The 24,948-nt window shown below is 36.7% G+C and overlaps 1 long non-coding RNA gene across 2 annotated transcripts; it reads right to left on the minus strand.

Annotated features, from left to right (window-relative positions):
• Nucleotides 1–853: 853 nt before the first annotated feature.
• Nucleotides 854–15,622, minus strand: LOC127515175 (uncharacterized). Of its 2 annotated transcripts, XR_007930776.1 has the most exons (4): nt 15,458–15,622; nt 10,188–10,312; nt 3,237–3,348; nt 854–1,004 (listed from the first exon to the last, which is right to left on the minus strand). It is a non-coding gene; the product is annotated as an uncharacterized LOC127515175 (long non-coding RNA). The 2 variants fall into 2 exon arrangements; XR_007930777.1 differs by lacking the exon at nt 3,237–3,348.
• Between the last annotated feature and the right edge of the window lie 9,326 nt (nt 15,623–24,948).

The raw sequence follows: 24,948 nt of genomic DNA on the forward strand, positions 1-24,948 counted from the left end.
CCCATGATTCCACGCCTATTCACTGCGTCTTTTTTGAATAAGCGACCTCTAGCGGTGAAACTTACATACTGTGCCTTCAACAAAAATATATACTTCACATTTTTAGTATTTTTTTCTATAAAACTAAGTGACTCGTTGGTAATTAGCATTATGCCACAAAAACTGATTGAGCTTAACTTGTATTTCATTCAGGAACATTTATGGTCAAGCTGGCTTTTAGCAGGTTTGTTGTTTGTCTACAGGGCTGTCCCAGGCATGGGGCGGGGTCCAGTGCCAGTTAGTGGAAGCAGGGCCCCCCTCGGTCTTGTGGGGATTTAGAAGTGGTCCATTCCGCGGGTGTGGGAATGGGGTGGTGATGTTCTGTGCGGGACCCCCTAAAGTGGTCGCACTAGTTGCACCTTCCTAAGGACGGCCTTGCTTGTCCACCTACTGTAAACCAGCTGGAACAAGATGGTCAATAACATGGTAGTGCCACGTAAAACCCATTATAACCTTAAGCTTGTTTTAGCTGGATTTTTATAGTAACAATCTGAAATAATTTAAAAAACAAATGGTAAAATGCAGGGTAATCAGTTTTCTGTAACAGATACTGAGCAATCCATCCCATTTTTTCTTCGATTTATTAATTTTTGACCAAACGTCCCCGCTTGACTACTGTAACGAGGTATGATGTATTGAGCCTTTGCTGTTGCCATGGAGACCATAGTCCCCTGTTACTTGTCGCTAGAACACAAACACGCACCGGCATCTAATGTCATTCCATTCTAAATGTGGGAGAGTAGTGAGGAAAAGACAGAACATCTGTGTGTCTCTCTACGCACATACACATACACACACACACACACACACAACATTCTGTGTGCAAAAATTGTGTTTTATTTTTGTGAGATTAATCATCGTGATCCATTCCCGTGTGTAAGCAGGCAGGGGAGAGGAGGGCTTCAGGGGAGGGGAGACACCTTGTCTGCTGCCTCCACCCAAGCCTTCAGAGATTGAAGGTGGATCTGTAGATTACAAAATGGAGTCAGCATGTCTCAGAATAATTGCTTTTTCCAGAGAGACCTCTGTCATCTCTCTCTCATCCTTCAAAGCTGCTAGTCTGCCGGTGTCTTGCAGGAACCATTGAGGAATCCAGTGAAAATAAGGAGATAAAATATTCATTCTATATAGCTGAGCTTCATGAAGTATACATTTAATTTGATGCTGGTTTCAAATTGAGAACTTAAATTTATCATTGACTTTCATAGCACAAATATTAGGCCACAGGTCAATAAATAGTTAAAAATGTCTACACTGTGGCTGTAGTTTTCACCCAAATAGATACTATGGTTATTGCTCCGGTCATCAAAATAAAATAAAATAAAATTAAATTAAATAACACGTTAACATCAATGTCATGGCATTTACAGCCCTGGTAACTGGAAACTGCCATTGAGATGATGGATAGCTTTCTTCAGATATTATAGACCTCATTAATCTGATAGAAGTAAAAATGGAATTTACATACAGGTCAAGGGGCATGATTAATTGTTAGGGGTGAGCCATGAGATCTCACGATATTAAAATGTGACAAGATTTCTCGTTGAGTAAAAAGCTGTCTCACGATATCGCCATGACGGAGCGTGAGGGTGAAATTATCATAGAATATGCTACCGCTACCTTTATATTACATTATGGTGCCCGCTGCGGCATCGCCTCCACAGTCATTTTGCCTTTATAGAAATAAAAACCATTTAATTCAGTTGGATAACGGTCACTTCAATTGTAAACGTCTGCTCTGCTCATCCAGTACGAGCTGCAGAGTCGCACACAGTGCAGCAGGAATCAGTTCAGTGATCACGTGATGAGAGTAAGGAGAGATGACTGACAAGACCATGGCGGAGGATTCGTTGCGCAACAGAGCCTAAGCGTCTGATAAATGTCTTATCTTGTAGAAAGCATGCTCAGCACCGCCGCTCTCTATACACAGAGTACGTGCAATCGCGAATTTGAAAGCGAAAGTAAAACGCAAGCTCCCTGTTGCGAGCAAATTAGGCTACATACAATAGCCTGTCTCCCAATATCAAACCTATCTTAGGCTGAGCTGTGTAGTTGTAATCTCCTCTTAACTCTGGTCTCTGTTTTAGTCTCTGTTTGAACTTTGAATATTGAGAGAGTACTTTGATTATGGTTGCACTTATTGTTTGCACTTAATAAGACTAAGAAAAAACTGTTGTTATTTTTTTTATGTTATTTATACTGTTTTTATTTCTATGTTCAATTTGTGGAATGAAGTTCAATTAGGATGTCACACGCAGCTTCAATCAGAAGTTCTGGAAGCTCATAATTCATGTACAGTAAGGTCTGAAGAGACTCATGTGAAATCATACAGGAGAGAAGCCAGTCAGTTGAGTTTGTGGCTAAACCTTTTACAGTGCTTGTATATTGTTGTCTTTCAATGCATATATTAATTCATACTCAGAAAGTAGAAATGAAATGACATTTATTACAATATGATTAGTTAAAACATTTCAAAATGCACCTGCAGTCTATTTTTCCAGTCATGAACTTTGTCATTGAGGATTTTTAAAAAAAATACTGTGCAAAAATCTTGTCTCGTCTCGTTCTCGTGAACCCAATCTCTTGTCTCATCTCATCTCGTAAGATAAGTGTCTTGTCACACTCATATTAATTGCACTACTTTGTTTTATTTTATTTTTAATTAACTACACTACTGTAAGTGAACACCCTAAAATTGACTGCCATAATTTAAACTATAGAATTGAGATTACGATCGCTTTGTGAGAAAAAAAAAAAAAAAAAGTCATATTCCAAACTTGAATGAGATTCAAAATGAAGTAGTCCTCATTCAGAAGTGTTTTATTCTAGTGCTGTATAATTTGCAAGCTGCTGGCTGTCCTCTTGAGCTTAGCTGTGGTGTCTTTATTGCTGAATATTGCTCTCATTTAAATGGAGATATGGTTGAACAAGCAAACAGATTAACAGCAATCAGAATACTTCACACCGCAGTGACTCACACACAGCAGAACATGATCTAACTGTCACAGTGACCTAGACACAACGTGAGTGAATGAGATTGTTTATTATATTACAGCTAGCTCCAGACTTGTATCCTGATTGTTCAATACAGAAGTCAAGCTGTGCTAAAATTTACCATATAGTAACAGCTATGACAAAAAAACACGTTCACCAAAGTCACTAGAGGCTGTGATGTATTGTGAATATCAAGGACTCACGGTTTAGCTGGTTAGTATGGTCTAGTTAGCCTCTGCTGGTAGACTCTGTAACTACACCATTTGGGCTTAAGAAGCATCTTCTCCATTGGCAGTCTTTCAAAAGTACAGAGCCCTACACATGGTAAGCGGGAAAAAATATGTATATCGTGACCAGTAATTAACAATTCATTCCCACAACTTACTAATACGTCAGCATGTTTTGACCTACTAAAAATGGTGATGGAGTGCAGCAGAGCAAATATCAAATATTGGTGGGTACAATTTGGCCATTTCTAATTATTGTACCCCTCAAAGAGTTAGTTCACCCAAAAATGAATATTAATCTGTAATTAATTATTCACCCTCATGTTGTTCCAAACCCATAAGACTTTAATTCATCTTCAGAACACAAATGAAGATATTTTTAATGAAATCTGAGAACTTTCTGTTCCTCCATAGACTGCCTTCACAACTGAAACTTTTATCAGATCCAAATTTTCTTAAGAGACACGATCGCTTTATATGATGAACAGATTTAATTTAGGCTTTTATTCACATATAAACATTGATCAACTCACACATCAGTTGTGGTAAACGGTTTATTCTCGTGTTACGCAGCACGTTTGAGCTTCAGCAAGAGGTTGGTTCTCTCGCATCAAGCAGGATCGGTTGAGCTTCTGTTTATGTTCGCTGATCAATATTTATATGTGAATAAAAGCCTAAATTAAATCTGTTCATCATATAAAGCGATCGGGTCTCTTCAGAAAATTTAGACTAAACAACTCAATTCATATGAATTAGTTTTACAATTTCTTTATGATCTTTTTGAAGTGTCAAAATGTCAGTTGCGAAGGCTGTCAATGGAGGAACAGAAAGCTCTAAGATTTCATCAAAAATATCTTCATTTGTGTTCCGAAGATGAACGAAAGTCTTATGGGTATGGAACGACATGAAGGTTAGTAATTAATGACAGAATTTTCATTTTTGGGTGAACCAACCCTTCAGTGTCTATGGTGGTTACGGCCCTGCATTATAGCACGGCCTCTGATATCACGTTGCTTGTTTAAATCACTGGTGAGAAAAGGCCTCTTCTCATACTGAAAACCTGTGCTCTATTGGATGAATTAGGGGAGAAATTAAGCTGAATTATGGGTAGTCAAGATGGTGTTGAAATGGCTGTAAAAACAGAAGTGCTGGGGGAGTGATCACAGATGAGTGACGAAACTTGTAGTGTTGAAGACAGAATGGGATACTGTTCAGAAAACAGTTCGCACATTCTAGCTTTCTTCCTTATTCTGTCATCATCTTTTTGTATTGATAAACTAGTTACCTTGTTATAATATTCAGACAAAAAAAAAAAAAAATCACCACAAACAACAACATTGACAAAAAACGATGGGAAAAAAAAAGCATAAAAATGACCCATTATGATCTGTGTTATTACTTTTATAGCCCCAAAAAATTATTTTATACAGGTAAAAATGTCTAAATGGCTTTTGTTTCTTCTTTTTTTTTTTTTTTAAGTTTTAACCAAATGGCCACAAAAGCAACTTTAGTGTGTGTAGAAAGTCAGAGTAACTACAGGTGTAGCTCATCACATTAACTATGAACTGGAAACATTAAAGTAATTCCACTAAAGTTTGAAAATGTTCATTTACTTCAAATTAATTTTGAATGCATTTCTGCTGTTTTATTATTCAGCAACACTTAACAAACATTTGAAAACTGTGCTTGTACCTCTGCTTGTGTCTTTCTTAAAATAAATGCCATTTGGTTTTATATGGTGTTTGGTAATGCAGCAATATTCATACATTTTTATGTGTGGCTTAGGAGTCTAAATGCGTTTTTTGCAATACATCAAAGAATACATAATTTTCTAGGTTGTCCAAATCAGTCCCAAAACAACATAAAAATGTAACCTTTAAAGCAGAGATTAAAATTATGAATTAATTGTAACATTTGTTTATTGGCTGGGTGTTATGAATGTAACATTATCTTTCTATACTAATTGAAAGACTAATGTTTGTACATTTAAAAAGGTATTTGTCTCATCGCAGGAACATTTAAAATGAACAGGTGGGGGCAATAAGGTGATTATAAAGGGTGAAAATTAAAAAAATAATAATAATAATTTCTAATTAAGATAAAGCTGTGTTACCCTGAGAACACTTCAGAACACTTTTTGTAATAGCCAACCAGTCTCTGTCTCATCCAGCACTGATTCATCCAAGTATTTTTGTTACATTTTCCCCTCGTTCTTCTTTTTTCTGCTCTTCAGAGAACAAAGTTTGACTGTTTCTTTCTAAAACTAGCACAATGCCAAACAAAGGCTATTTCTCCCGCCTTACACCCCTCCCAAACCCACGTCTGCCTGAGAGCGAGACGGGGCTTTTCTCACCTGCAAGTAATAAAGGGTCCAGCACAGAGAGAGAAAATAAGTGAGGATTAATGTTCAATGTGAGCAGATTATTTTCCAAGAGAAGACAGGAAGGAATGCAGCACACAGACAACAGTGCCAGAGGAGAAAACATACATGAGATCTGCACTGCATGTAAACAGAAATAGGCGAATAAAAATGATATAATGAAAGGGGAAAGACACAAAGATTCACAAGGTCACTGTTGTCTGGACTAGCAATAGCAGATGACTTTTAACATCAAAAACACTGCACAGAATGAAAAATCTTGAAAAACCTGACTTGTCATTCTAAGTAAATATCTTGACTGAATAAATGTCAGGTTGCCATGACTCAAAGGGTTAGTTCACCCAAAAATGAAAATTCTGTCATTAATTACTCACCCTCATGTTGTTCCAAAGCCGTCGTTCATCTTCAGAACACAAATTAAGATATTATTTGATGAAATCCGAGAGCTGTCTGACTCTTCTATAGACAGTAAGTTTTCCAGAAAGGTACTAAAGACATCGTTAAAATAGTCAACGTGACTACAGTGGTTCAATCTTAATGTTATGAAGCAATGAGAATACTTTTTGTGCGCAAAAACAAAACAAAAATAAAGACTTTATTCAACAATATCTTCTCTTCTGTGTCATTCTCGTCAACCAATACTGAGCCGGCGTTCTGACATAAACACAGAAACCTTCACTGTGCTTACTGCGTCAACTGCGTAGGAGACTGACAGGAAAGAGAAGAGATTGTTGAATAAAGTCAATATTTTTGTTTTTGTTTTTGCACACAAAAAAGTATTCTCATCGCTTCATAAAATTAAGGTTGAACCACTGTGGTCATGTTGACTATTTTAACAATGTTTTTACTACTTTTCTGGACCTTGAACGTGGTAATTAAATTGCTGTCTATGGAAGAGTCAGAGAGCTCCTCAAAAATATCTTAATTTGTGTTCCGAAGATGAACGAAGGTCTTACGGGTGTGGAACGACATGAGGGTGAGTCATTAATGACAGAATTTTCATTTTTGGGTGAACTAACTCTTTAAAATTTGCCCTCATTGTAACAATTATTGTAACAGCATGTGACATGCTCACACCATTACAATATCAGATAAATGCATGAACAATTCAGTCCTCTAACTTCTCCCAAAATAACAGTTCCAATAAAGATCAGCATATTATTATATATTTTAACGTATATTTTTAAATGGGTTCAGTAAAATGTCTTCCTTGTAAACTTTTGCTTGCTTGTTTTATAATTCACAAGAAATCAAATCATATACATTATTTTAAACCACCATTGCTTGTTGTCGTTGTTATTCTTCTTCAAAAAATAATATATATAAATATATATAATATAAATATTGCTAACAAATCAAACTTCTCTCTCTCTCTCTCTCTCTCTCTATATATATATATATATATATATATATATATAGAGAGAGAGGTTTGACTTGTTAGCAATATTTAAACACATCTGAATTTTTATGGGTTTAAGGTTTATTAAATGATATATTTTCCACATCAACCGGTTTGTCTTGTTTGATGTGTGTTTAGCAAAATTAATATCTATATTGATATCTGTGTTACTAGTTGTTTTGACAGTGTGAACTTAGAGAAATAAATGAAAGCTTATTTCCACAATTAAATAAAAAATAAAAATACATTTATCTTAGAATTCAGATATTTTTTCCCTCTCAATTTGTTGTTTATCTCACAATTCTGAGAAAAAATTCAGAATTATGAGTTATAAATTTGAAACTGCAAGAAATAAAGTCAGAATTTTGAGATATAAGCTTACAATTGTGAGTTATAAAGTCTAAATTGTGAGATATAAACTCACAATTACGAGAAAAAAGACAAAATTGTGAGTTTATATCACACACATATAATTATAGTTCTATCTCACATTACATATAATTTAAACTTTTTTTCTCAGCAAGATATTAACCATATAAATGTCTGATCAGCTGAGAAAAAATAAATAAAAAATCTACCTATCAGGGGATAATATGCACAACTGTTTAAAATGAATTAATTTAGGCAATTATTTGCCGCAAAAACGAATACAGTTTTCTTTTATGGGATTGTGTTGAATTTATTTGAGTTTCATTTTAACAAAATTCCTTTCTTGTCCTTCCAATTCCACATCCTGGGTCTGTCCAGTTCAATTCCAACCATTGACCAACCATCATGGACTGGAGTTTGTTTTATAATGAACACCATGAATTTGACAAATTACTGACTAATTATGCTTTTGGTGATGACAGCCATATCAATGAGATTTTAAATGCTCTAAATAGCTTAATTTTAGCTTGAATGCCACATGAAAATGTCAACATGACATGCTGTATATCTATACAGTGCATGGCTACCTGCTTGAGAGGAATGAGGAATGATCCTGGGCCAGACAGTTTGTCGACTCAAACCCCCTACTTTCCCCTCTGGACTTTCTCTGTTTTCCTGTAAGCCGCTAAACTGAGATCCCATGTACTTGCAATGAAAAGTGACAGGAAATTGACTAAACCATTGGAAATCAATGGAAAGTAAATGCACTTCTTAAGTACAAGTGAACAGCTGAGAGCTACCCTTCTGTCTTTTCTCTCCTTTTTCTCTCCTTCTCCTCAATCTCAACCTTTCTCTCTCTCTCTGTTTCTTGCTGTATCTCCACATTTTCTCTATCTAGAGCTTTCAATCTCTGTCTTGAGTCTCAGTGTGGGTCAATACCTGAGCAAAGGCATGAGAAACGTAGCTGATATGGATGGTTGGAGCCTGAAATGCTGTTTGTTTGTTTGTGTGTGAGTATGTGTGTGTGTGTCTGAACAGAAGCTTCACCAATGCCAACACACTCAATAAAAGTAAAAATGTGCAAGTTTATGTTGCACACATTGAAACCAGCACCTGGCAGTCTCAACCTCAGAAAAATCACATCAATGCAAACCATTCATGGACCATCAGATGGATATTGCACACAAAACTGGTAAGAGTTTTCTCAAAACTTCAAGCTCCAATGAGATTGGCTGGCACTTCCAGGAGTCAAGCTGCTCTGTCCCAAATGTAGCCCTCAGCCCTTATGGCCCTCCACATAAAATATCGGGTGGTAGTGCACCATTTAAGCCTCTACTCAGAAAAGGGGCACATTGAGGTGCTTGTGAGCACCATTCAGAATCATAAAATGACACAAGAGACACCTTGCAGTCTTGTGAACAAGCACAAGCCACATCAAGTAGGCCATTCAATCAATAGTTGTGTACCTAGCAAGTCCCTAGACCCGGGGTGTCTAATCCTGCTCCTGGTGGGCAAAATTTACCTGTCCCAACACACCTGCCTTGAAGTCGTTTCTAGCAAAGCTATAGACCTTGATTAGCTGGATAATAAATCATATCTATTCTGCCCTAGATTGTTACTTTATGCACTTCTAAAGGAACTCACTAGATTATTCAAAATTTGTGTGATTCATGCTATCACATAATAGATATTCAAGAGTTTAGTTTGAGACTTAAAGCAAGTAAACAAGAAATCCTTAAGCACGCCTGTATATTCCACTTTTGTATTTACCTGCCAACAGAGCTGGGTAGTAACTAGGGCAGGGTTTTTTCAGATCTTTCCATCTAAATGGACAAAATAAGCTTGCGCAATTTACTTATGAACATGCCCGGAGATGACGAAAAAACATACAGCGTTAGCTTTCGTTTCTGCTCTGATAGCCGCAATGGTGAGAGAACTCTGTGTTTGGTATGTTTTTCGTCTTCGAACCAAACTTGGGTCTTCAGCTGACAAAGTTTAAATCCCATCTGGCTAGAGCGCTTCCCATAATGTTTACGCATTAGATCAGTAGGCGGTCTTTTGTGGCTGTTCGAACACATTCAACCACATGAGCGTTTACACTACAAAAGCAATCTGGTCAAAAGCGTTTTCGACTACCTCTGGAAGTGGTCGAAAGTGGACAAGCTCAAAACGTTTTACATCCCATTTACACCTGCATTTAGCGTTGTCCACTTGTGATCCAATCGACCAACGCATCTTAATACCAGGTGGAAACAGGGCCTCACCTAGATTACATTACTAACTACAATTTTTGTCATGTAATTTGGAATGAGTAACTGACTACAGTTTGTAAGTAATGTACCCAGGACTGGCTGCCACAAAATGTCACCTAAAAAGCAAACTGTGGTTGGTTACTAATCACTCCAGCTGTCTTTTCTGATCGAAATGGACTGTTTTTGTCCAGAATAAGCTGCAGTGTGGGCCAGACCTTATGCTGGTTAGTAAAGTCAGTCTATAGGGTGTTTTTCGGGTCAGAAAGCCATTAAGACCATAAAAACCATCAAAATTAAAGGGTCCAATGTTGGGAAATGTACAAATAAGGAAAACTTAATATACAGAGATGTAGGTCATGTCCCAAGACTAAACTTTCTCTTAAAGAATGCAAGAACCAAAGCAAATCTGTAGCTGTCTTGAGAAGAACACTTGAACGTGCTCAGATGAAATCAAAAGAATAAAGCTCATTTACTTCTCCAAATGATGTTCCTGAAATTGAGTCAGTTCCCCTCCCAAATCTAGTTACCTGTACCATATTTGGCCAATGAGGCCTGGGGAGCTCTTTGATGATGTAATGCCCCATCCAGGTTAAAAGACTTTCTTCTTAATCCAGACCACCGCTGACACTCCAGAGATCAATGGGGGTGGGGCCTGATCAATAGAATTACATACAAATCTCTGTCACTTTCCCGCAAACAGTGCTGGCACACAATCTGTCTTTCTGTGAGTTGTCTTGCTCCTGTTCTTCCTCACTGTATAGTCAAAAAAAAACAAAAAAAATCAAATAAGAACCTAAATGCAGTGTAGTACAGTCTTAATGAAGCAGTGCATCTGATGCAGAAAGAAGTTACAGTCTTGCAAAAACATTATTACACAAATGAGAAGACATAGGAGCACTGAATTAGACTGGATGGTATGACAGTATATATACAACACAGCCATACTATATGGCTTATTACACTTACTTTATTAACACGTGAGAGTCACAAAAAAAAAAACAAAAAAAAACTTAAGAGTAATGTAAAAAAAAAAAAAAGAAATACAGAGCTGGGAACAATTTTATATTTTGGTTTGCGTGATACATACAGTATATGCCTGCTACTGTAATATACACCATACCACCCACATATAGTTTCTGTGAAGGACCTTTGCCATGTTTGTGTCTGCTTTCTTTAACAAGTCTGCTCAGCCTGAAAGGTTAATGAGGTGTGTGTATCACAGCAAGAGAAGTGAGTGAATGGAGGCCTGCACAAAAAAGGGCCTATATAAAAAAAAAAAAAATTGTTTTATTTGTTAATTAGAGCTGCCCAATTCTGGATAAACTGAGAATCACGATTTATTTGTTTAAAACATAGATCACAATTCTCCCTAAATTCTGAACAGACAACTAAACAAAATAGCATGTAATTTACTAGCGGTTCTGACAAAATGTTAATTGCTGCAGTCTAATTAAAATGGTTAAATAATTTGAATGAATTATTTAAAAAAAAAAAAATAGGTTTAAATGAACGATTCAATGACTCACTCATAAATACTTCACTTGTTTCATAACTGGATGAATCAGCGTTTCTGAACAAATCTCTTGAATGAATGATTCAATGTCAAACACATTTTATAAGAGTCACTTGTCGCCACCTACTGGTGTAGCAATGTAATCGATACAATTGTTATTTGAATTGTCAAGTTACTTTCAAAAGGTGATTTGCTGTACTTTGATCACTTGCTTCAACATTAGTGTTTATATCTTAACTATAAACTTTTATTCCAGTACTTCCATTTTAATTTGAATATTTGTAACACGGAAATAACGATACTGTGTGGTAGGCCTGGGCGATAAAACGGTATCGATATTTATCAACGGTACGTCTTAATCGATAACGATAGAAAAATTTTTTGATATAACTCTTGATATAGTTTCACTTAAATGCATTAAAATGTAAACAGACATGAAGTTCGGTTGCATGAATAACTCTCACAGACGCGCTACGAGTGACACGCAACAAGTTGCTGTGGCGTTCAGTTGCGCAATCGCCACGTGAAATCATAACATACAAACACATGAAAATGAGTGCTGTACCTGCCGGGGACGAGGAGATTGTGAATAAAAAAGGACAGATCAGCTCGTCAATGTGGCAGTTACATGGTTTCCTTACGTCTTACAGTTGATCTACTTCAAAGTTCGTCTTGAGAGAGCAGTTGTCATGTAGGTATTAACAGCTGCACAAACAGTGTTTTCAACCACACAGTATCTTTATTTCTGTTACAAATATTCAAATTATCACAGAAGTACTGAGATAAAAGTTTATACTTCAGATATAAACGACAAAAAAAACATTGCGCTGAAAATGATGCATTTATTGATTACATTGTTTCACCACCAGGTGGCGAAACAAGAGTATTTATGGGTCATTGAATCATACATCCAAACAGATTTTTTTTAAATAATTAATTCAAATAAATTAAAAATTTTAAAATAGACTGCAGCAATTAATCTTTTGTCAGAACCTGTAATAAATTACGTTATTTCATTTATTTGTCATTCAGAATCGTGATCTTAGTTTGACAAAACAAAAAAGTTTCTCAATTTATCCAGAATTCTGCAGCTCTAAGTTTCTTTAATGCTTATTTATTTAAATTTTCATATAAAATATAAGAAAGATTTAACATTTTATTTATTTTGTTTTGTTTTAAAATTATTTGTTGTTTGCCTTAATTAAAAATGCATTTGTTAAATTCAAACTGTTTTTTTTTAAAAAAAAAAAAAAAAAAAGGTTATTAAAATATTTTCAATAATTATCGATACCGAACAATATGAAACATCATATTGTGATAAATTTTTTAGCTGTATCGCCCAGCCCTACTGTGTGGTTAAAAAGACAGCTGTGAAGCTGTTTCATACCTAGCATTACTGCTTTCTTTGAGTCAACGGCAGCACAAACGCAGATCTAAATGTTACGGTGTGATTTTGTCAAAGTTTTAATAGACATGGCCAAAGAGTTGTCATTTAGGAATGAGAACGTGTAGGTGTTTGAATCGAAATCATAATTTTTTAAGGATTAATCACGCAGCTCTATTAGATACAGTCGAACAGGCCAATAACTCTGAGGTAGACAAGGCCATATCACAGGTAGCAAATGTTTTAAATTAGGTATTTTATGTTATTTTAAGTAACATATCTAATAGTTCACACAACAACAACAACGACAAAAATGCACACTGTAAAAAAGAATTGTTGGTTTAACTTAAAAAAGTAAGTTACTTGGTTGCCGTAAAATTTTAAGGTTATTGAAATTAAAAATGTATGTTAATACAATGAAGGCGATTGATTTAATCAACAGAAACTCAAAATATTGTGTTATCTGAACCACATTAATTATCTAAGTTGATTTGACAAAAGAAAAAAAAATGTTGTCATAACAAATCATGAAAAAAGTATTTTTTTAGAGTGTATTTATGGCTCTAATGCTTTTTTTTTTTTTTTTTTTTCTTAAAGTCATGGGACACTAAAGTGTACCTTTTATTGGTAATGGCTAGCTCCTGGCAACAAGACTAGGTTGTTTCTCATTTTGCTGCCTGTATTTTCATTACATATTAAAAACCATCTCTGGGGAAATTAAGCTGCAGGTACAACAGAAATTAAGAACAGATCTTTGTCACGAGGTAGCCAGTTGTAGATGATGAACAGGAAGATGTTTGCGACAGTTTATCTCCATTATCTCCCAGCCCTGCAGCAAACACACTCGCATGAGCAGGGGTGCGACTAGGCAGGGGTTAAACCCATTGCACCATAAAACCAGAGCTGTTCATAAAACGGGGGAATAAGACGGAGAAATAATATTTCAAGTGTGATTAGTTCATCCGCAGGGCACCTTGTGCGATTGAGGACGGGGATATGTGGGGGGGGGGGGATGGGAGTGTTGTGCACAAAGAGCAGTAAATTATATCTAGCCTTTGAATGATTCTTGCAGATCCTATTACAACAGTGAGCGTGAGAGAGCGAGAGAGAGGAAGGGAGAGAGAAAGAGTTGCAGCAGAACAAATCGGATGAATTCTGTTTCCAGCTGTCTGAATGATGGGGGGGGGGGGGGGGGGGGGGGGGGATTGCTGAATGCTAAGTGCAGCGAACTGGGCTTAAGGGAAAGGGGAGGCAATAAAAAATGCATTTGTCTCAATTCATTATGCTGTCACTGTTACACGCAGGTACCAGCTGCTAAAACACAGCGCATACTGTAAATTCTCTTTGTTATTCACTTCTGCCAGCCTTGTGCCCTCTCTCTGTGATTGGCCTGCCTCTCTTCCTCCAGCCTATAAAGAAAACTAAAGTGTAACTATCTTCTTCCTCATCTGAGCCTGTACCTGCTGGCCTGCTGGAATATTTGAGATGCTCTTGTCCCCCATTTGTCACCTCGAGTAATGATAAAGTAGCTGACACTGGCTATTGCATTAGCGCTTCGGTGAAGATTGCCTCCTCACGAAAAAAACGTAAGACAGGCAAAATTTACTCGCCCCGCTCTTCTGTCTGCTGTGTTTGTGTGCAGTCACCCAAACATTGTGCCTGATCAGAGTTTTCCCCAGCTCAGCTGAATTAAAAACACACACAAGTGATGAATAATTTCCACATTTGTCATTGTGCCCGTGTATCTCTTAAAGCTGAAGTGTGTCATTTTTTGTGCTATAATATTCTATATACTATCGCTACAAGTAAAAGTCATTTGTAGGATGACATCCTCATCAAAACATCGTTTAAAAAAGAAAAAAAAAAGAAAAAAAAAAGAAAAAGAGGAACGCTGGCTTAACCAATAGCATGATTTTGGGGCGGGACTATCTACTTGACTGACCACTGGCAGATTGGGGAGTGTTTAGGAGAAGGTCATAGTTTCTGCAATTCAATTTTGTGATGCTAGTGGTGCAGAAATTATGCATTACAGCTACAGATAGAATGGTACTTGTTTGGGTAATCAATTGTAACCTTTTAGGTAACCTTTAGGTATTATTTTAATATCTAAAGACTCTTTTATAGTGTTACTAGAAAGAAACAGTACTAGAAAATAATAGTGTGATATTATAAAAACATGCGGTTTAAAAATTAAATAATTAGCTTTTATATTGTCATCACTAAAATCTAAGAAATTATTATTAAAATATTATCTCTAAAATTAGATGTATAAGAAACACATTTTTGATTCAGATTAATTTGCATAGTGCTTCTTATAATATTGTTCCAAAGCAGCTTTACAGGCTACCATATTGCCTCACAAGAAACACCCTGGAAAGATACAAAACGCTTACAAACTTTCAAAATCATTTAGCTACATTTTAAGTAACACACTGAAAAACTTTTTTTTTTTCTTTACAAAACTGTATGCAGAATTGTTTCTTAAAAAAAAAAAAAAAAGTCTTCAAAAAATCATAATTAAACTATAATAATGTCAAATTCTGTAAACATGAGATACTTTACATTTACTTTTTCAAAGCTGCATACGAAAGATGAGGAACAATGAACAAAATTATATTACTGAGCTAGTAGCTACATACAAATAATCTGTGCCTAAATTCATATTCCTGTCCCGATTCACTATATTTTGAGGTGTCGGGTCTGATTTCGCGGGAAAATACCAGGCTTGCGTCATTCGTGCGTGTTTGTACCATACAGAAAACTAGGCTGTGGCTTGTAGATATAAATAGTGCAGGTGCGAAGAATTTGAACTAGCTAGTATTTTGTGCAATTCGAAGAAGGAAGTCGGAGTCCGTGACAAAACAAAATTTGAACCACAGAGGCAGATAATACTTACTTACTTGCTCAAATATCATGTTCCTGATATAAGTTTCGTTGAAAAATCGTCTTGCTATCAGCGAGGCTTGATGTAGCGTAGATCCGCTGCGATATGGCGATCACAGGTAGGCTACCATAGCGATTCCTCAAACCATCTAATTCATCCGCACAGCAGTGCCGAAGCACAACTAACGTACAAGAGCAACTCCGCAAGTAGGCCTAACGTGCAACTTTATTTTCAACCACAGAAGGCGGCAGAGATGTCAAACTTCCATAGTGTAGATCTCTCATGCAGATTTAAATTTATTCATGCGAAATTTATAGTGAACCCTTTAGCAAAGCATATATGGACCGCCATTTTGAAATAAGCTATCCTGAGTAAATGCAGTGTTTTTGCATTTAACAGCAAATTAATATAGTAATTCAGATTTGTGTTCAGATTTGTTGGCTATTAATAGGTCAACATAATACTATGTTACTGTATATGAAATAGCCTATTTAATAAACCCTAGGTTTGAGGAAATTATGTGGACTTTAAAGGAATAGTGTGGACTTTAAATTTTAATTCTGTCATCATCATCCTCACCTTGCTCCAAATCCTCTCAACTAGTCCTCACACAAAGATTTCTTATGTCGACTTGGAATACAGTAGTCTTATGGAAGGTTTTTTTTTTTTTTTTTTTTAGAGGCTGGGTAGTACGGAAAAGTGCAGCCTTGAACTCTAACATCTTTGTGTTCCACGGAAGAAAAAAAATAAAAAATACCAGATCAACATGGGGTTTTTTTAGGTGAACTAGGCCTATTGCTTGAATGTAATACAGTGTTGTGTTCATCAGCACCACTGACATGAGTGAAGTAACAGCAAATAAAAATAAACTTGTTCAGGATTTGACCCTTTCAAACAGCCAAATGAGCATCTCTTTATATGTGGAATTTATAGACACAAGTGTTGCCACCCGCCAGCATACTGAGCGCTCAACATTCTGCAGAGGATGAGAAATGAAAACAGGTGAGACTCTGACAAAGACACACTCCTCATAAGTCACCTCATCTTATTGCGTTGTATTACAACCCGCCGTGGCATGTGCTACGCCCCCAACCGCAAAAATCCCTCCTGCTGACCACAGTCTCACACGTTCAGCACCAAAGAGATTCCACTGGGGTCAGAGATCAAGTGCCCTTTGGTACAACATTTGTCTCGACAGAAAATTCAAACTGCAGACTGGAGAGATAAGAGCAGACTAATCATAATATAACCAGAAGCTAAATTAATGTCTTTGTGCTGGACTTGTGGGTTAGTTAAAGCTGCTCAGTCCCTGTTCTGCTGAAAATGTTGTACTTACGCATTAGAATATTAATCAAGTCTTATTTTCCCTCCAAACATAGGGAGGTAGACATAAACGTAATAGGGTGGCCGGACATGTAATGCAGAGCATTATTAATAAAGTGGGGGTTGGGGGTGATTGGAGAGGGAAAATTAAAACGAGAGAATCTTGCACCCTACCTCCTTCTTTAATTGCAAATTTAAATTCCCCATAATGGATTCTGACATCTCAAGTCACCAAAATCCATCATTCTGAAGGGTATTATTCTTCAATTAACCCGTCACCCCACAGCGTTTCTCTTCTTTCTGCCCAGGTCCACACAAAAGAAATGAAGAATTCTAATCACCTTCAAATGTAAAGCAGATTGATAATTCACTTTCCCCCACCTCCTCCTGTCTCCCTCTCTGCTTATTTTCATCTGACTTCTCTCAGATCAGAGAAGCACCTGCCAAGAGTTGCTGCCTCCCAATTTCCATCCACACATACAGTTCTGTCAGATGGTGTTTATTTCATTTTTTCCTGCTATTTAATAGAAAAGTCATATCGTTGTCATAAATACTAATCATAGGAGACCGTAACTGAGACCATGGCAGCCATTTTGGTTTAGAAATGGTCCACCCCTTCACAAGTGCGAAATATATCCCTAATTTAATTTAATATTTATATTTTGAGATGTTTATTTAGGGAGATGACATAGCATAATGCAGTTTATGAGCACCAAAATAAATTCTTTGTCTGATAAAATGTTCTTATATTGGTCACATGTACAATAAGGTTTCGTTCTGTAACATTACTTACATAAAAACATTAGTTAAAGTGCCCCTATTATGCTTTTTCAAATATTACCTGTCATGCAATGTGTAATAGCTGTTTGTGAATGTAAAAGGCCTGCAAAATTTTCAAAGTGCACAACAAATAAAGTTATTGTCTCCCTAAACAAAAAAGAATAGATTCTGAACAGCCTGAAACGAGTCGTCAGCAATTCCAGTCTCACTTCCTTTTACATATCTATGTAACAATGTAACAAATTTGCATGATGCCAGCCAATGATCTTAAATGGCTGCCTGCGAACAACATCTACTTTGACCCGCCCTCAAACACTGTACTTGTAGCTGAGACTGAAAGAGTTTGCTTCGTGTTTTCGACATGTTGAGAAGATGCTGTTTTCATGTACTTCAAAAGGATGAGGACTTACACTGGAATTGATAAGGAAAAAAACAACGCCATCATTAATGTTCATATCACTGTGTATCAAGAGCTGAGGAAGCTTCTGAAGCTGAAATTCAGATATGGTAATGGCCATTTAGTTTCTGACAAGCGCTGTAAGCCAATCAGAGCAGGCTCTCAGAAAGAAGGGGTTTGGAGAGACTGTCTTCAAGTTCGAACAAATCGTTTTCAGAATTTTTGAGAAATTAGGTAATGTGCAATGTACATTATGAAAAAATTGAGTGTTTTTGACCTTTGATGCATGTAAATCTATTGTAGGAAACATCCAAAATAAAATTAGGAACATTTAAAATAGCATAATAGGGGCACTTTAACATGAACTAACAATGAGCAATACTTCTACAGCATTTTAAAAACTTTTTAGAGCACACTACATGAACTCATACATCAAACAAAAGCCATTAAACTCCTATTTGATTATTAAAAACCAATATGGGCCACATACATTATTGGAACACTCTATATACTGCTCTAAAATGCAAAACACAGTAACTTGTCAAAACTAAAAAAGGGATTTTTTTTATGGTTTAATTTTGATTGATTTGATATAATTTTTTAGCACTAAATTTCCTCATTTAAAGAACAGATCATAGTCTAAGGGTACATTTACACTACAATGGTGTAAAAAAAAAAAGTTTTTTCTTTGTATAGATGACAAAGCTGTCAAAACCGCCACTGAAAAAAAAAAAATAATAATAATAATTGCGACTTTTTATCTCAAAATTCGGACTTTTTTCTCAGAATTGCATGATATAAAGTCACAATTACGAGTTATAAAGTCAGAATTGCATGATATATATAAATATATATCTCACAATTCTGAGAAAAGAAGTCATGCAAGGAAAAAAAGTCAGAATTGAGAGTATATATCTTGCGAGTTTATAACTCGCAATTCTGACATTATAATTCGCAATTGCAAATTTATATCTCACAGTTCTGAGAAAAGAAGTCAGAATTGTGAGATGAAATTTCCCCATTTGTGAGATAAAAAGTCGCAATTACCTTTTTCATTTTTTAAAAACGTGGCGAAAACAAGCTTCCACAGATTCCCTATTCACACGGATCCGCGAAAACGACTAAAAATGCTGTATTATGCATGCCAGGCCAGTAGTTGGCAATGTCACTTTGTAAAGAAAGACGTATAAATGAAAGGCCAAAATGCATTAAGAAGTTTTCCTTTTTTGGTTCTGGTTGAAAACAGTCCCTAAGGGACCTGATTCCATGCAAACCTCAATTTTGACAAAATGCGTAGATACCGTGCTTTATGCACAGCGGTATATATGAACGTCACCAGCCTGAGTGTGTGCTTCTCTGTTAATGTTCACGATCTCCCTGTTGCCAGCACATAAAGCTTCTGAAGACAATACATGAGCAGGTCTCTATATCAGCTTTTCAGACATGAGACTATTCAATGTGCTTTTGCAATAATGTTTTTCAAAGAAAAAATCATTTATGTTTTCACTTAGGTTGCATGCACAAATGATTTTAGGCAGCGGTTGCTTTTATTGTACTTATTCACTTTCCATTTAGAAGATGCTTTTCACCCAGAGCCACTTACAGTAGACTAACTGACAGTCTTCCAGGGGCAACCTAGGGTGAAGTGCCTTGTTTAAGAGCACAATGGTGAGAGAACAGGACTGCGATGTCAGTTCCTAGGTCAGCTGCTCTTGAACATGTAGCCCAGGTGCTAATCCATTTAAGGAAACACCCAGCCCATTTTCCTTTTTAATTTTCCCTTTTTAAATGTTTCAAAAGAAATGGTAAGTAGAGAAATATCAAACATTTTCCATTAATATTTTTTTTCTTTCAGCACAATTCAAGGGAATTGAAGAAAAATAAAGGGGGAGCACCATTAAGACAGAACCTTGACCTTAAAACATGATTCTGAATGTTTTTGTAAGTTACAGCAATCTTTCAATGAGACAAATGACAGGCTTTGCGGAACGTTTTACGAAATGAGGGCTGAGAAAATGTGTTTACGAACTGTCTTTTTGTTGTGGGACATGAAATAATAATAAAAAAAGATTCACTCTGACAAAATCCTGCTTAACTTCTCAGTTCTTGGCGGATGAGCTGTTTCTCTAAACAGTGACATTCACAAAGCCGATAATTAGTGACGACAGACATGGTTTTACACACAATATAATTGTGTTTTCGGTGTCTGTCTAAGCTATTCACCACAGTCAATCACTTTCATGTCCTTTCATGTATGTGGAATTAGATATAACACAAAGAGAGTGAAAGCACTCAAGAAATGGAGTTTTTTTTTTGTACTGCTATTCTGTCACCACAATGTCATAGAAAATTGCATTGTCTTGATTGTAAAAGAGAACATTAACTATTGGTATGCGGCTAACCAGCATTCAGAGTTAATGGGACAGATTCGAGCACTAAGCTGAGGAATTTTTAAATCAATAAAACAGCCCTGAAAGACTTTAAAGGATGGGTGTAGTCGGTTTGAAGTAATGCACTATTCCATTAAATCATTTATTCCTAGATCCATCTATGTAGCAGAAATAAATGATCCACACACAGACAACTGAGTGGACTGGAGGAAAAACTGGAGGACGGACGGACAGACTTACTAGATTTCTATGGTCAAGGGGGACGATGGCATAAGAATGAGCTGTAAGCATGCAGGGACAGTCGAACGGCATGCAGGGACAAGGCACCTGCCTGCTGGCACAATGTCAGACTAGCCAGCAGTTAGATAGCTGTTGATTTTTCTTTATTTTTCATAAGATTCAAATTTAATTAAGGGGTTGGGAGAAAAATGGCCTAAGCTGATGGTATAATGAGTTGCTGCGGGACATCTTTTTAATAATCTCAGTTTGTAACAAAGACATTGCCAAGTCTTAGTGTGCTCATGAGTCACAGGCTTCGGTGGCCATGTACTTTCATTGCCCAGATAAATCTCACAGAGCCTAAGGAATGCTTTTGTTTGCACGTAATCTTCTGATTAAACTGATGACTTCATTTCACCTTCAGCTCTAACCTATAACTGACAATAGAGAAAAGCTAGCGTTATACATCACATTCACTGTGTACTTTTCTCAGTGAACCTCTAACAAAGACTTTGCTGTTGCACATTCATAGCTGTTGTCTTTAAGGATGTGTTCACACTTGTAGTTCGATTCTCTTGGCTGTTTTTGAAACAAAATTATACATTTAGTCTTAATTCGCTTAGCGTTCACACTGTCATTTTTGAAAAAAACGGATTTTATGACGTATTTGTATGTATCGTTGTATGTGCATACATATGATGGTATTTTTACTAGCTGAGAAAGAAGTCAAAACAACAGCAGCAGGAATTCCTCCGTGACACACATAAACGAAGATCTGCTGCAAGGAGATGGCATTTCTGACGCCTTTACTGAACTGTGATGGGCAACGTAACTCATGACAAGAAAAACCAGGGCTGTGTCCGAAATCGCCCCCTATACCCTCATTCAGTATTCCCTACATTAGTGCACTAATATAGTTCACTTGAGTGAGTGAAAGAAAACAAGTGAGCGAATTCGGACACTAAGTGCCCTGGAAGGGCTGCCGCTTTTGTGGTTTGTGCTTGCTGTTTAATATTTGAAACTTAGCAAACTGGCAGCTCCAGTAGAAGAAACTATGTATAACCCTTAATTAAACAATTTAGTAATCAATTAAAAAGGAATTTATACCTGTATGTGTCAAGCCCAAAGTATAGTTCACTTTTTACACGTACGCGAGGGTCAGCGTACAGTGCGCGTGACGTGAATTTCATCATCAGAAGAGTATGCGAGTACTGTACGCGCATTGGCAGATTTTTGTAACCGCACGTACTTGTACGCACAGGTCACACATGTGAATTTCAGTTTTTATTGTTGCAGTAATTAATTTATCCACAAGGTGGAAACTGTGCCCTGGGGGCATCGATTCACAAGGTAGTCAAAGAAAAACTGCATAAACAGAACAGACCAGAACACATGCAAGCTACAGCAACAATGGAGGCCTACATAGACGACAGATTGTGCGAAGAGGTTAGAAAGTACCCTCATTTGTACAACTCTAGCATGAAAGATACAAAGATGTTTTCATGGGTTGTAACTCATGACGAGAGATTGCTCAAAACCGCGCATGCGTCGACTGTGCGCGTACACTAGCGTACGTGTAAAAAAACTAAGTATACCCAGGGCTTTACTCTGTAGCCATGTTGGACCAGCGGTTTGGAAAATGGATGGATGGATGGATGATTCAGCTGCGGACAGCATCTTCTGATCAGACGCGGGAATTCATTTCCTCAGGACTCTCACAGTGCATTATGGGTATTCTCTACCCATTGAGCATACATCAGTTGTACACTTGTTACTGCGGTGCATTGTGGAATTGAATGAGTGCACTTGATAATGTTCACTATGGTTTCGGACGCTACTACAAATGGCTGTCACCTCAAATAGTGCCCTATTTAAGCGTATAGGGGGCGATTTCGGACACAGCCCTGTTTTCTGAACTCAGGTGTGCGCCCACAAACCGTATCCCGGATAAAAAGGGTGGTCTGGGGTACGATTCATGTAACTTCCAGTACGGTTCACTGCTGATATGAATGCAAATGTACTAAATTACAGAAGTGAACGACTATTAATGATGTATGATTTAATAAAACTCTGTGTTTGTGTGTTTTCACTCACTTCGCTGACAAGTGTGACCGACAAACTGCAAGCAGAGAGAATGTATATAGCCTATCTGCTCGACTTCAGCAGAAATGGACTTTTGCAGTACATTGGCAGCAGATAGACGCAAGTGCTGTTATGTGCTGATGCTTTGGAAACAAAATCGAAGATTCAAAATTTTGTTGTTACCAAGCAGCAGGGGTAAAGAGTTGCTGCTTTGATGATGCGAAAGCTCTGTGGTTCGGAATCAAATAATACAGTGTGGACACAATCCAGGGAGAAGGGGGAGCAATTGAACTCTGGTTCAGACCAGGCAATCGAACACACCCTCAGGGGTCTCGGTCCGCTTGTTTGGTGCGTCCAGGGGCCTCATTTATAAAATGTTGTGTAGAAACCATCCTACATTTGATCTTACGATCACTTTTCAAATGTGCGTACGTGTGATTGAGAGAATGAATGTACTTCTCTTCCAGAAATGAAATTTATAAATCGCAAATGATCTTGAAATTGTGCGCAGCTGAATGGTTTCAGATCTCTGCCGCATAATTAATGTCATTAACATATAAAATAGCACCAGTCAACATCCAAATCCTACTTGAGAATGGTGAGTGGCAAGAAATGCTTAGATTTCCAAATACCTGCAGTACTCCGACTCTCTGCCACAAGGAAAAGTGCGTACGTCTGCTTAGACCCTGACCCTTAGCACTTTTCCACATCAAAGACCTTTTTTATAAACATGAACATTGTTGCCATGGATTTTAGCGTACGCACAATCTAAGATCAAATCTGCGTGTACACACGTTTTATAAGGTTCGGGTGGCAGCATTCACACTTTTTCAAATGAAACGCACTAACAGAAAAATTGCACCAGAGTTTGTTCTAATCAAACCAAACCTGCCAAGTGTGAACATAGCTTAAATGTATCCAGACCAAAAAAAAACTTTTCTCAGTCTCATTACTGTAACGGAGTGTCTATTTACACTAAGTGAAAATAGTGTCCCTTGTTGGCAAACGCTATTTACACTAGCTCCACCCACCAATGTCTGGTTGGGCCACTCAAGTTTAAAAAAAGACGTGCAGTATTCAATGTCTTCAGTGGTGCCACAGAAGCAAGTAAGCCTCACTGTCCTGGATTTTACTGCGTTCTACGTGGGTTCAAATCCGCTTTTTGCCGAGCTCGCTCTTCTCCGTTTTCCCATCACATATCACATCAGAAAGGCATTTATTTTTAATAAAAATGAAAATAATGTTCTAAAAGTGGAAATAAACTGCCTAACGAGTGTTTAATGATATTTTAATGAGTATTTATTTATTTGTTAGGGGAAGGTGTAAGGAGGGTTTTTATTCTCCCAGTAAGGCAGTATCCATTTAATAATTTTAATAAATATAATCATTTACACTATTATATTATTGCATCCTGATAATGTACAAAATACATTAACAAAAAAAAGTAAATCTGCAAATAGTATCTGCCAATAATATAAAGTATAGCATCTAATTACTATTTATACTTCTTGCAAAAAAAATGCTACTTTTACATGGTGTAAATGGAATATATTGCTATTTTCACTTAGTGTACATAGCATCTACAGCGATTTGCACTTAGTGTAAATAGCATCTATCACTATTTGCACTTAATGTAAATAGCATCTATATACACACACAAAAATAAAAACCAACAAATTAAAAAAAAAAAAAAAATTAATGTCTTCTCTTTTTCTTTTAGGCTGAGACTCATATACATATTCATATTTCAGCAGCACAGGATCAGTTGGAAGTATACAGATGGCTGGATGGACTGACAGATAGAAAAAGCACCAGCATGCTTTAATAAAATGAAGCATGGTTTAAAACAACATTAAAAGACACTGATTTAACATCAAATCATATAACACTGAAAGAGGCAGGGTCTTATTAATATTTATATAAGCTTTAAATCTGTTCACAGAACATTAAAAAATCATTGTTAGTAATTTCAATTGGAATTCACTCAAATTTATGAATGATAATCATGCTATGACAAAACATGAAAAATAAATTATAACTGACACTAGGTCAATCACTGACTTACCAGTAATTGAAATAGAAGTGAAAATAAAAATGGATTCAACATAAAACAGGGTCCAAGTTTACCAGAGGCAAAAATAATCACACGAAACAACTATTTACAACAAAACAACATCAATAATACTAAAAAGAGCTAACACCTCTGAATTCTTAATGACAGTTATCCTATTTAAAGGCCACCATGACTAGCATACGTAATTATATTAATCAAAGAGCATATGGGTAGTCTATATCACAGCTTACTTGGTCATTTTG

The sequence above is a fragment of the Ctenopharyngodon idella genome, chromosome 7 (assembly GCF_019924925.1).
Source record: "Ctenopharyngodon idella isolate HZGC_01 chromosome 7, HZGC01, whole genome shotgun sequence".
NCBI lineage: Eukaryota > Metazoa > Chordata > Actinopteri > Cypriniformes > Xenocyprididae > Ctenopharyngodon > Ctenopharyngodon idella.